General features: G+C 43.3%; 1 long non-coding RNA gene across 1 annotated transcript in view; it reads left to right on the top strand.

Moving 5' to 3' along the window:
• The first annotated feature begins 4,761 nt into the window (after positions 1-4,761).
• Positions 4,762-11,056, top strand: part of LOC141991180 (uncharacterized) — a 33,330-nt gene continuing 27,035 nt past the window's right edge. The window contains exon 1 of the long non-coding RNA XR_012640343.1: positions 4,762-4,981. This is a non-coding gene — a long non-coding RNA (uncharacterized LOC141991180). The remainder of the gene's footprint in view (positions 4,982-11,056) is intronic.

The raw sequence follows: 11,056 nt of genomic DNA, 5'->3' as shown, positions 1-11,056 counted from the left end.
ATACCACTCCTTGTGCAAGGAAAGGCCAGTGCTGCTTGGAAAAGGAGAGGAGCCCAAAGAGGAATGGTGGCAGGAGGGCCCCCTGAGCTCAGCAGACAGCTCTAGTGTGGGTAAGTAAAGTCAGGAAAATCCATGAACATTAGTGACATGACAGCAGGATTTCTGGAAGCCTTCTTGGTCTTCTGCTGGTAGTTCCTGCCAACTGCCTCTCTGGGCTGTGGCTAGGACCACAGCAGGGGGCCTCAGGTGTGTGCCAAGCGCCCTGGAGTGCTTGGGCAGGGATCAGAGTTTCAAGGGAGCCTGTATCGGGTGGGGAGTGAGCCTTGTGTGGGAGGGCAGGGGGTCAGATGTTCCTCCTGAAAACCAAAAACTCAAACACAGCCTGGCTCACCTTAGCTGAGGGAGACCGGGTCATTCCCCCCATAGATGAGTGGAGGATGAGTCTGCACCCTGAGCTTCTCTTCCCTCAGAGAACCCGGCTCCTAGTCTGGGCAGGCCACAGTGTCCCTGCCTCTGAAATCCTGCTCCCAACCAAGCTAACTCTCCTTTACAATCTGCTTCCTCCTGTTCCACTGCTGATCGTCCCTTCTGCCAGACATGGCGTTTCTGGGGGCAGAGCTGACTGCAAGCCGGAACCATTAACCCCTTCCTGGCCTGGCCCAGTGTGGCGAATTTACACTCCATACCAGACAGCCTATGACCCACAGGCTACATGGTGTATGTTGAGGAGCTCATTTGTGGTGTCCCATATAACAGTGGGTAGCCCTGCCAGGGTGTAAACCAACCTGAATTTTGGAGGATTGTGCCAATTTCTGGGGCAAGGTCCCTTGTCCCAGCTTGATCTCCTGGGAACGTCAAAATGTCTCCAACTGATGTGAAATGACATGCCCACCTTCCCTAGCGTGGTAACAATAGTACGAATCACATTAGATCTCGGCTCATGCAGTCAAGTGCACCTCAGAAAGTGTCATTGGCAGAGGGGGCTTGGCTTGGCCTAGCCAGCACCACTGCGGCCCCATCCATGACACCAACATGGCTTCCTGACTCAGATTGGTGCCCGTCAACACAGCCCCTCCCAGGTCCCTGTGCCACAGGGAGTTGAGCTAGCTCCCAGTTCTTGTGAGAATTGCCTCTCTCTTCTCCTGAGTGTCTATTTTTCTTGCACAGTTACAGGAGCAAACTACATAGTCCAGTCAAAGTGCTTGAGTGTGGAGCCACATACGCTACTGAAGTGCAGTATGAGCCACTGAGGAGAAGAATGATTTCGGAGTCTCAGGGGAATGACAAGAGTCTTTTGGTTTCCAAGTTAAGGAGAATATCAAGAAGCTACAGGCTCCTGACCAGAAAATCACTCTCTGGGGAGCAACTGAAATCTACAAGAGGAGGCTGCAAATCCTTGGAAAAGTGGTTTCTGTCTGAGACCTCGCCTCTTGAGTTCATTTCAGTTTCTGGACTAAAAAGGGCCTATGGTGTTTGAACATGTGATGGGAGACAGAGTTGTAGCCAAAGGAAACCTCAGCGAGCGGGTGGGGGAAGAGAGCTGGTGGGGCATACCATTAAGCAACCATTAGAAAATAGCTCTTATGAGGAATAACCTGTGGACTCAGCACTTATGGATACCTGTGTTACGTGATGCAAGCATGGTCTCATAGTTACCTCACCAGACTGGGACTTCAGAAATATGGGTTCAAAGCCTGCCTCTTCCATACACTTCCTGGATGATCTGGGGCAAGTTATTTTATTTATCCTGTTCCTCAGTTCCCCACCTGTAAAATGAGGATAATCCTTCTCTCTCTCACAGGAGTGTTGCATGGTTAAATGCATTGATGAGTAGGAAGTTCTCTGGTATTAATATGTGGAGGGCTACTTCGGTAGATCTGTTTGTACAAAACCAAAGGGGCCAGATCCTCAGCTAGTATAAGACTGCATAGCTCCTCTAACTCCACACAACATGACCAGCGGTAGAGCTGGTCAGAAAATAGAACTTCCATTCCAGGGGAAATTCTGATATGAAAAAAACAACAACCCTGACGGAATAGCTGAAATTTCAAAATTTCCCCTGGAACAAAAATTCTGATTTGGATCCATCAAAATGTGTTGATAACATCAGTACAAAATACACATTTACTGTGTATATCATATTAAGTATATCTATACATATTACATTTGAATCAATATTATAACATCACATAAATCAACATGAATTGAAAATTACCTTAGGAAAGTGAACATTGACATTATGGAAATAAACCGAGAAAGTAAAAACAATTTGTTCAGATTGTTTCTCGTCAAAAATTAAAACAAAGTCAACATATTCCCACGAAATGTTTCAATGTTGACAAAACTGCATTTTTCAATAGGAAGCTGTTCTGCTGAAAACTTTTCGGACAGCTACAACCGACAGATACCAGCTGAGGATCTGGTCTTACGTCTCTTCCAAGACATTTTGTTAAGAACCAGGAAGACTGCTGCTATTCCTTGGTCATTCTAAATTACTGCCTGATGAAAGGGAAGACAGTGTTGAGATCTGGCAGCAGAGCAGGAGTAGCAGTGGTTGATGTGCTCTCTTGGTAGTGCCTACCAGGAGCTGACCGTTGACACTGCAATAACTTCCTGTTGGGGTAGCCTTTGAGACCTTGTCCACTCAGGAGTACGTTGGAGTGGCTTCTGAGAGCTTATCCACTTGGTTCCCAAAAACTCCGCTCAACTCAGAACTTGTCACTGAGGTTTCTTTATTGGTATACAACCAAAGTACACTTCAGTTGATCAAGCTCAAGGGTAGAGGTTGGGAACAGGATATACCAATCATCCAATGTGCACAATCATGGATCAACTTATATACACACTTATGCTCAATACTGTTGGCTAATACATTGTGTCACATGCTTTATGATTGGGTCACTAGTTTTTGTCGTCAATCCCCATCTATATCACGAGCTATTCATATGCTGCACTACATGCTAGGCCCCTGCTGCAAGCGATCACACATTGCATACTATCCTACTAGCTCTTTGCTATTAACTACCTCGTCTACACATTCACAAGGCTACGGTGAATTCATGCTTCATCCATTGTTTCATGTCCTTGCTCAGAATAGACCTACAATTCCTAGTGATTTATAAATCTGCTCCCGTGTAGGGCAGATGGCTGCAATCTCCAATGACCCCAATGGGGGCTGAATGCATATATGTGAATGCAGAGGTGAGCCTAAGGTAGCAGTAGACGGTTTGAGTCACTGCTTTTCTTTCCCTTCCTTTGAAACACCACACACATTCCAGAGATGAACAAAATCTAATGGAGCGGTGACAGAGGGTTTTGTTCATCATCCTTCTATCTCAGAGAAAAACTGTTTAAGAATGTGATTCAACAAAAGTGCTTCCAAGTCCCCCTGCCAAAGGGTTTTCATGCTGAATATGATAGGTACTGAGATAATTTTTAACCTACCCAAAGTAAACAAACACCGAAATAAAAATGAAAGATTTGCAAATTAAACTGTTTGTTTTGGGGATGAGAGCAGTTTGACACTCCTCCAAGTGGAGACTTTGATTGTCTGTTAGACTGAAGGATTAAAGCAAAACAAACATTTTTCCTTTCTGACTTATTTTGTTGTTGTTGTAAACGTGCTCCAAAGAAAATGACAATCATTATATGGAATACAGTACCAGAGAATTCAAAGTGAAAACAGTGACCTATTTAAAAAAGGATACAAACCAGAAAAGTCAGAACAATGATTCGGAGACCGACAATTCCATTTTGCAAAGACTTTTGATGTTTCAATGTTTGCTTGTGTTCTGCGTCGGAATGGTAATTCCACCTTTCACATGTTTTCACGAAATAGAATTGTGTCAAATCATCCGTTTTCAGATCAAAAAGGTCAGGATTCAGTTCCTCCTTTTCTTCTGCCTCCTTGGAACTGACCAGATCTACCCTAGACTTTAGAAACCTTTCCATTGGAAATGTCATTGACATTGATATGTCTCCATGAAACATCTCAGTTTTGACACAATGGCATTTCTCCACAAAACGCATTGAGTTAAAAAGGTTCTGATCAGGTATATAAATAAGTATGTGTATATACTTGTCCGCATGTGTCTGTGTATTCAAATTCCTTGCCTATGGGCCCAATCCTGCATATATAAAGCTAGGCATGCTGCTTACTATCATGCAGGACTGGGCCCTATGTTACTTTGGATAGGCTATTACCAGCAGGAGAGTGAGTTTGTGTGTGTGGTTTTTGGAGGGGCGTGAGGGGGTGAGAGAACCTGGATTTGTGCTGGAAATGGCCCACCTTGATTATCATACACATTGTGAAGAGAGTGGTCACTTTGGATGGGCTATTACCAGCAAGAGAGTGAGTTTGTGGGGGGCGGGGGGGGGGGGGCGGAGGGTGAGAAAACCTGGATTTGTGCTGGAAATGGCCCAACTTGATGATCACTTTAGATAAGCTATTGCCAGCAGGAGAGTGGGGTGGGAGGAGGTATTGTTTCATGGACTCTGTGTATATAATGTCTTCTGCAGTTTCCACAGTATGCATCCGATGAAGTGAGCTGTAGCTCACGAAAGCTCATGCTCAAATAAATTGGTTAGTCTCTAAGGTGCCACAAGTACTCCTTTTCTTTAAGGCCACCTTAGGTGCCAATGCAACAAGTCTGTGCTTAATTTTATGCAGGAGTCAACTTGGCTAATGTTTAAAGTAAAGCTTATGCTCTTTTGCAGGATTGAGCCAATAAGTAGCCTAATTAAACTGCTGAAGTCACTGGATGAAATTCTTTGGCCTGTGTTGCACAAGAGCTCAGAGCAGATGACCATAGCAGTCTCTTCTGGCCTTAAAAATCTATGAAGTCAGAGAGACTGTTCTCACATGTATGTGTCTTGCAGGACTGGGGCCATAGACCAAGGATTCTCAAACTGGGGGTTACGGCCCCCCAGGAGGTCAAGGTTATTACGTGGGGGTCACGAGTACATACCTCCCAGCAAGCTGGTAAGTCTGCTGTGAAGTCTGCACTAGTAAGTCTGCTGTGATAAGTGATATTAACAAACATGCAAATATCATTTTAAAATAGTGTTAAAATATAAAAAATGTGTTTTTTAATTTATTAGGAGGGGTCGCACTCAGAGGCTTGCTGTGTGAAAGGGGTCGCCCTAACAAAGTTTGAGAACCACTGCCCTAGCCTGTGAAAACCTGAAAGAGTGCTAGGAATTTGTGTTTGCTTTTCACCACTGCTAATGATTTGATGACAGTGCCTGTCTCTTTAATCGGTCGCAGATTTTGCTTCTCATGCACTACTACGTATATTTATCTATTGCTATCAGTATTTGCCCTTGAGGAAAAGACTTTGGGTGGGATGTAAAACTGTGGACTAACTCAGCAGAAAAAAAGAGCCAGTCAGCAAACTGTTTTAAGTGACTGAGGTAGGGAGGGAGTTTTGGAAACATTTCGATCCTCTTCTCTCCCCCCAGCTGAATTTTTACAACACAAAACCTACATTTTGGAAGTAAGTTCTTTTGCTTCTTTAATAAAAGGAAACAATCAGTCACTCAACAGATTTAGAGAGAGAACAAGTTGAAAGGGAGAAAAGATGAGAATTTTTTGAAGTGGTGATTTTCTCTTCCTAGTTTCTACTTCTTTTGTTGAGGTTTTTATAGTGGTATCAGCTAAAACTTTAAAAGTCTTTAAAATGTTAATTAATTAAACCTCACAATCACTAAGTACTGTAATTATGATTGTGCCTATTTTATTACTATTGATCATTATCTCTAGAGCGCCCTGGGTGTAAACAGCACTTTACAGATAAATACAGGGATCCCTGCTCCAAGAAACGTAAAATCTGGTACAGATGGATAAAGTGAAGCACAGAAAGGTTAAGGTGACTTTCCAAAGTGAGTCAGCAACAGAGCTGGGAACTTGAAACCAGGAGTCCTGGCTCTCTGGCCCCTGTTCTAACTACTAGCCTGTACTTGACTTTTTTATTTAAATGGGTTTCCACCTAAGGGCCCTGATTCAGCAATGTACTTAAACATGAGCCTGACTTGAAGCACATGAAACTCCAGTGGGAGTCCCTGGAGGCCAGTGGGAATCCCATTGACTCCAGTGGGACCACTCACATGCTAACAATAAGGCAGATGCTTAAATACACTGTGGAGGGCCCTATTCGGCAAAGCATTTCAGTGCATACTGTAAGCATATGCTTAAGAACTTCCCTATCATGTTTTTCTGAGTTGGGCGCCAAACCAGGACCTCAGTGAAGAAGCAATGAAATCTCTATTGATCATAAAATAGCCCAGGCAGTGATTTAAAAGCATTCTTTTAAATACATACTGGCTGCCCAACCAGCTACCACTAACCACAGGCTCCAGGTGTGATTAGGAGCCATTGGGCTGGCTGCCATGCAATCACAGAAGATGAGGAAATCCATGCCCTGGAGAGACTGATCCCTTCCCGTCAGCTTCAATCCCCTCCAGGCAGTAAGCATTTCCACCTAACTGACAATAAACTGCTCAGGTTTGCAGATACTACATACCATGGGAGGAGGGGGAGGGGAGGGAATGCAGTGTCACACAAAACTGCTTGGATTGTTTAATTATCTGAGATTAATAGAAGGGCAAAGGCAGTTCACCGGAGCTACATCTTCACTAACGAGCCTTGGAGAGAGCGCGGTAAAGAAAATTTCTCCCTTAATGTAAAGATGCTGGAACAGAACTTTCAGCCTCTGACCTCAGCTCTCCAGTCTCTGCACAACCCTGAGCTCCTTGAGAATTCCTTACTGGCCTTTGATTTATCTCCCCATTTGGTTTACAGTCCTGTGCAGGAGTTTGTTCTGATCATCCGCAGTGCACATGTTTAAAGGATATATCCAAAACATTCAGGCTTTGTTGTAGCAGGAGGGCAAAAGGGGATGGAAAGCAGTGAAGGGGGCCAGGGGCTGAAAGTGTCCGAAGAGAGGCAGTGGCAAAGTGGGTTAATTTTATACACACAACATCAGAGTGTCGCATCAGCTTGAAGTATAGTTAGAAACAAAGGTGGTGCCATCAATCACATTTGTTCCAGCGCTCGCCTCTCTTTACTGCCCAACTGCAGCACAAATTATTACTGCTGCTATAGAAATGGAAAAAGACACAAATATACCAAACTGGTCAGAATTCAAAGGGTAACACACAGCGCAAACTGTGGGTCTCCTTCCTTGACTACTAGAGAAGGAGTACTTGTGGCACCTTAGAGACTAACCAATTTATTTGAGTATAAGCTTTCGTGAGCTACAGCTCACTTCGTCGGATGCATAAAAGTGGAAAACGCAGTGAGGATGTTTTTATACACACAGACCCTAAAAAATGGGTGTTTATCACTTCAAAAGGTTTTCTTTCCCCCCACCCCACTCTCCTGCTGGTAATAACTTATCTAAAGTGATCACTCTCCTTACAATGTGTATGTGTACAATGATCACTTTAGATAAGCTATTACCAGCAGGAGAGTGGGGTGGGGGGAAAGAAAACCTTTTGAAGTGATAAACACCCATTTTTTTATGGTCTGTGTGTATAAAAACAGCCTCACTGCATTCTCCACTTTTATGCATCCGACGAAGTGAGCTGTAGCTCACGAAAGCTTATGCTCAAATAAATTGGTTAGTCTCTAAGGTGCCACAAGTCCTCCTTTTCTTTTTGCGAATACAGACTAACACGGCTGCTACTCTGAAACTTGACTACTAGAGACATCTACCTGAGTCAGCTTCATAATATCCCCAGACTAAGCAGTGTGAAGCCATTGGCTAAAATAGTGAGGCAGGTTAGTGGAGACCCAATATAGAGTGGATTATTGGAGTCCCCTAAAACAAAGAAATGTATATTATAATCTTTGCATTTCTATAGTTTCTTCCACCCAAGGATCTCCAAGGACTTTACAAGCATTGCTTAATTAATTCTCAGAACCACTCCGTGAGATGGGCCAGTTAATCGCCATATTCCAGAACAAAGAAAGGTTTCAGAGTAGCAGCCGTTTTAGTCTCTATTTGCAAAAAGAAAAGGAGGACTTGTGGCACCTTCGAGACTAACAAATTTATTTGAGCATAAGCATCCGATGAAGTGAGCTGTAGCTCACGAAAGCTTATGCTCAAATAAATTTGTTAGTCTCTAAGGTGCCACAAGTCCTCCTTTTCTTTTTGCAGAACAAGGAAGTAACTTTGCTCAAGGCCATGCAACAGGCTAGTGGTGCAGTCCGGTCAGATTGGCAGTGACGTTGAGGGGTGTCCACCTTCCTGTGCAGTGTGTGGGTGATGGTCATTTGCCAGAATTATCTGCCTATATCTCACTTAATCATTTCCCTGCCATTGCGGGGCCTTGGCCACTGGTGCTCCTCGGGCCGTCCTAGTCTCTGCCTGTGGTACGTAATACTCTAGTCTCCTGTGGGCTGTGATAGTTTGGTCTAATGTCTGTTGTTGGGTTTAGTGTGTGGGTGCTGGGGGGGTATTGGTGGCCTCTGATACACAGGAGGTCAAACTAGATGATCTGGTGGTCCCTCTTGGCTTCTCACCCCTGACTGATGGTCAGCTTATTGTCCCCCTACTACAAAGGCCCGACAAATCTGGACTTTTTGTCCTGGCTGGTGTGATTGCTACTGCTGTTCTTATAATTTAATGCCTTAATTACTAAGCTGCTTGCCTTACTAATGCAAACATAGTTTACAGAAGACAGCTACAAAAAGGCTAGAAAGAGGTTCCAATAGTTGGCTCCTGATACAAGGACCTCACCCATCATTACCTCTCAGTAAACTTAGCACAGAGACCAGGAGCCTTGATAAACTATGAGCTGACTTACACAATGTGCAGAAAGTTTGCTGTTTTCCTTCCAGCAGAAGGACCATTAAAACAGAGCCAGAGGCCTTCTGCACTTCATGGAAAGCAAACAAAGCAGTGACGCAGGTTTTACATTCAGTAACAACCATCCTTTCCTGTCCGTAAGGGTGTTATTCTTTTCCCCATGCAGCTTCCTTCATTTTAGAAGGCAGTCTACTGCTGAAGAAATATTCAGTCTGCCTCAGCAGGTTGGCTGGCAGGAACAATGTGTGTAACTGTGGGGAAATTCCTCCTACTATATTAATTCCGAGGCTGCTCTTTAACTATGGTTGGCGGTGAAACCAATTACCTTATCCTAACCGTGGACCAAATTAGCTGCATATGTATAACCAGCGTGTTATACAGGCCGCTCACTGGGGAATAGCAGGCCAAATAGACATACACTTGCTATTCTGCATCTGCCACCAGATTTGGAAAGTTTGGAGCTTTCGAAACTGAATTAAAGAAATAAAAGTTTGCCACCCAACGTTAAATTTCATGCTAACAGGTGGCTGGGCATTATCACGCTAAGGGAACCCGGGGAGGGCAATGGGGTTGTGAAGGGGCCTGAGGAAAGCTGCAGCTATTTTTCAGATAGAGGGGCAAACAGCTCCGTCTTTTCTGGGAGGGAAATCCAGCAGTAGAATTCTAATGAGCAGTGGATTGGTTTGCCTAGCACTGAGTGCATTTAAGTGTGGTTCTAATCTGAAAAAATACCACGATGGGATTCTATATCTATGGACTCTCAATAGCTTCCGAATCAAACTTGCTCCATTTACAACAAAGGGTTTTTTTTTTCCAAACTACTAACCCTGAAAACTGCACCAGGGATTGGAAAGCTGAACTGGGTTCTTATGCTTCACACCATTGGGAAGAAAGAGATCGCCCAGGGGAATTCCACTAAATTACAGCTGTGCAACCTTCCATCTTCAGATTTTGCTATCAATTCCACTTGTTTCAGAGTAGCAGCTCTGTTAGTCTGTATCCGCAAAAAGAACAGGAGGACTTGTGGCACCTTAGAGACTAACCAATTTATTTGAGCATAAGCTTTCGTAAGCTTCATCCGATGAAGTGAGCTGTAGCTCACGAAAGCTTATGCTCAAATAAATTGGTTAGTCTCTAAGGTGCCACAAGTACTCCTTTTCTTTTTGCGAATTCCACTTGTGAAATTCTGTTTTCTTCAAGAGAGGGCCATGTGAGATCCAGCAGTGGGTGCTTAGTTAACAATTCATCCAACAATGTGTGAGCCAAAATAGAATTCAACTCACTCTCCCATAGCAGGTCTATCAGAAGTAACATATATGGCTTTTTTTCCACTGAATAGGTAGATGAGAATCTGAATACTAGACCTCACTGAATATTAAACAAAACCCTCACGTATGAATATTTTCAAAAATAAAAATGTTAAGGCTTTTCGTTTCCCAGGGGTTATGCAACTGCTTACACACCAGTATGCAACTGCTTACACACCAGTATTCAATCAAAGTCACAAATCATTTGAGAAAGTGTTTGTTCACTCTGAAAGTTATCCAGTCATGGAACGGAAAGTTTAAGATTCAGGTAACCCATCACGGGCAATCAATATTGAACATCAAATGGCTGGAGTGTACAGTTCAGAACCTAGAGGCTGAAACCTGTTCATCCAAACTCTTTGGCAAGTAATGGGGAATAATCAATATATTCTCAGAAAGCTGGATTGGGTTTTGAACACTCCACAAGCAGAAAAAAGAGCTAAAATCACAATAACTCTTACTCACAATGAAGAATTCAACCAGCTCCATTGCATATGCACCAAAAAGCAGATCAGTTAAATAAAGTGAACACATTTTTACCTGAAATCATTGTAGAAACACATTTTACTATTCAGCATTCAAAACAATCCTATGAATTAATAAAGGGACTATATATTCATGGATACAGTGGTCATATTTCTTGTAACTTTTTAGAGGTGAAAAAGAAGCTACTGGTTTCTTAAGATTCCCTGAAGGGACTTAACCATGTGCTTACGGTTAGGCTTTATTGAATCAGGACTGTTAGGGATGCTTCATTTTATGATCTTATACTGTCAGCAATTAAGGCCATTCAGAGGTAGATGTGGGAATGGGGTTAATTCTTCATGATCACTTATGTATTTGATTTGCCTGTAATTGTAGGCTATTTTCTGGTATTTTCCATGGTACTGAGCTGGTCTGTGGGAGGTTTTTCTCTCAGCTCAGAGGGTAATTTTACAC

The sequence above is a fragment of the Natator depressus genome, chromosome 7 (assembly GCF_965152275.1).
Source record: "Natator depressus isolate rNatDep1 chromosome 7, rNatDep2.hap1, whole genome shotgun sequence".
Classification (NCBI taxonomy): domain Eukaryota; kingdom Metazoa; phylum Chordata; order Testudines; family Cheloniidae; genus Natator; species Natator depressus.
This window is presented reverse-complemented; position numbering and strand designations above follow the sequence as displayed.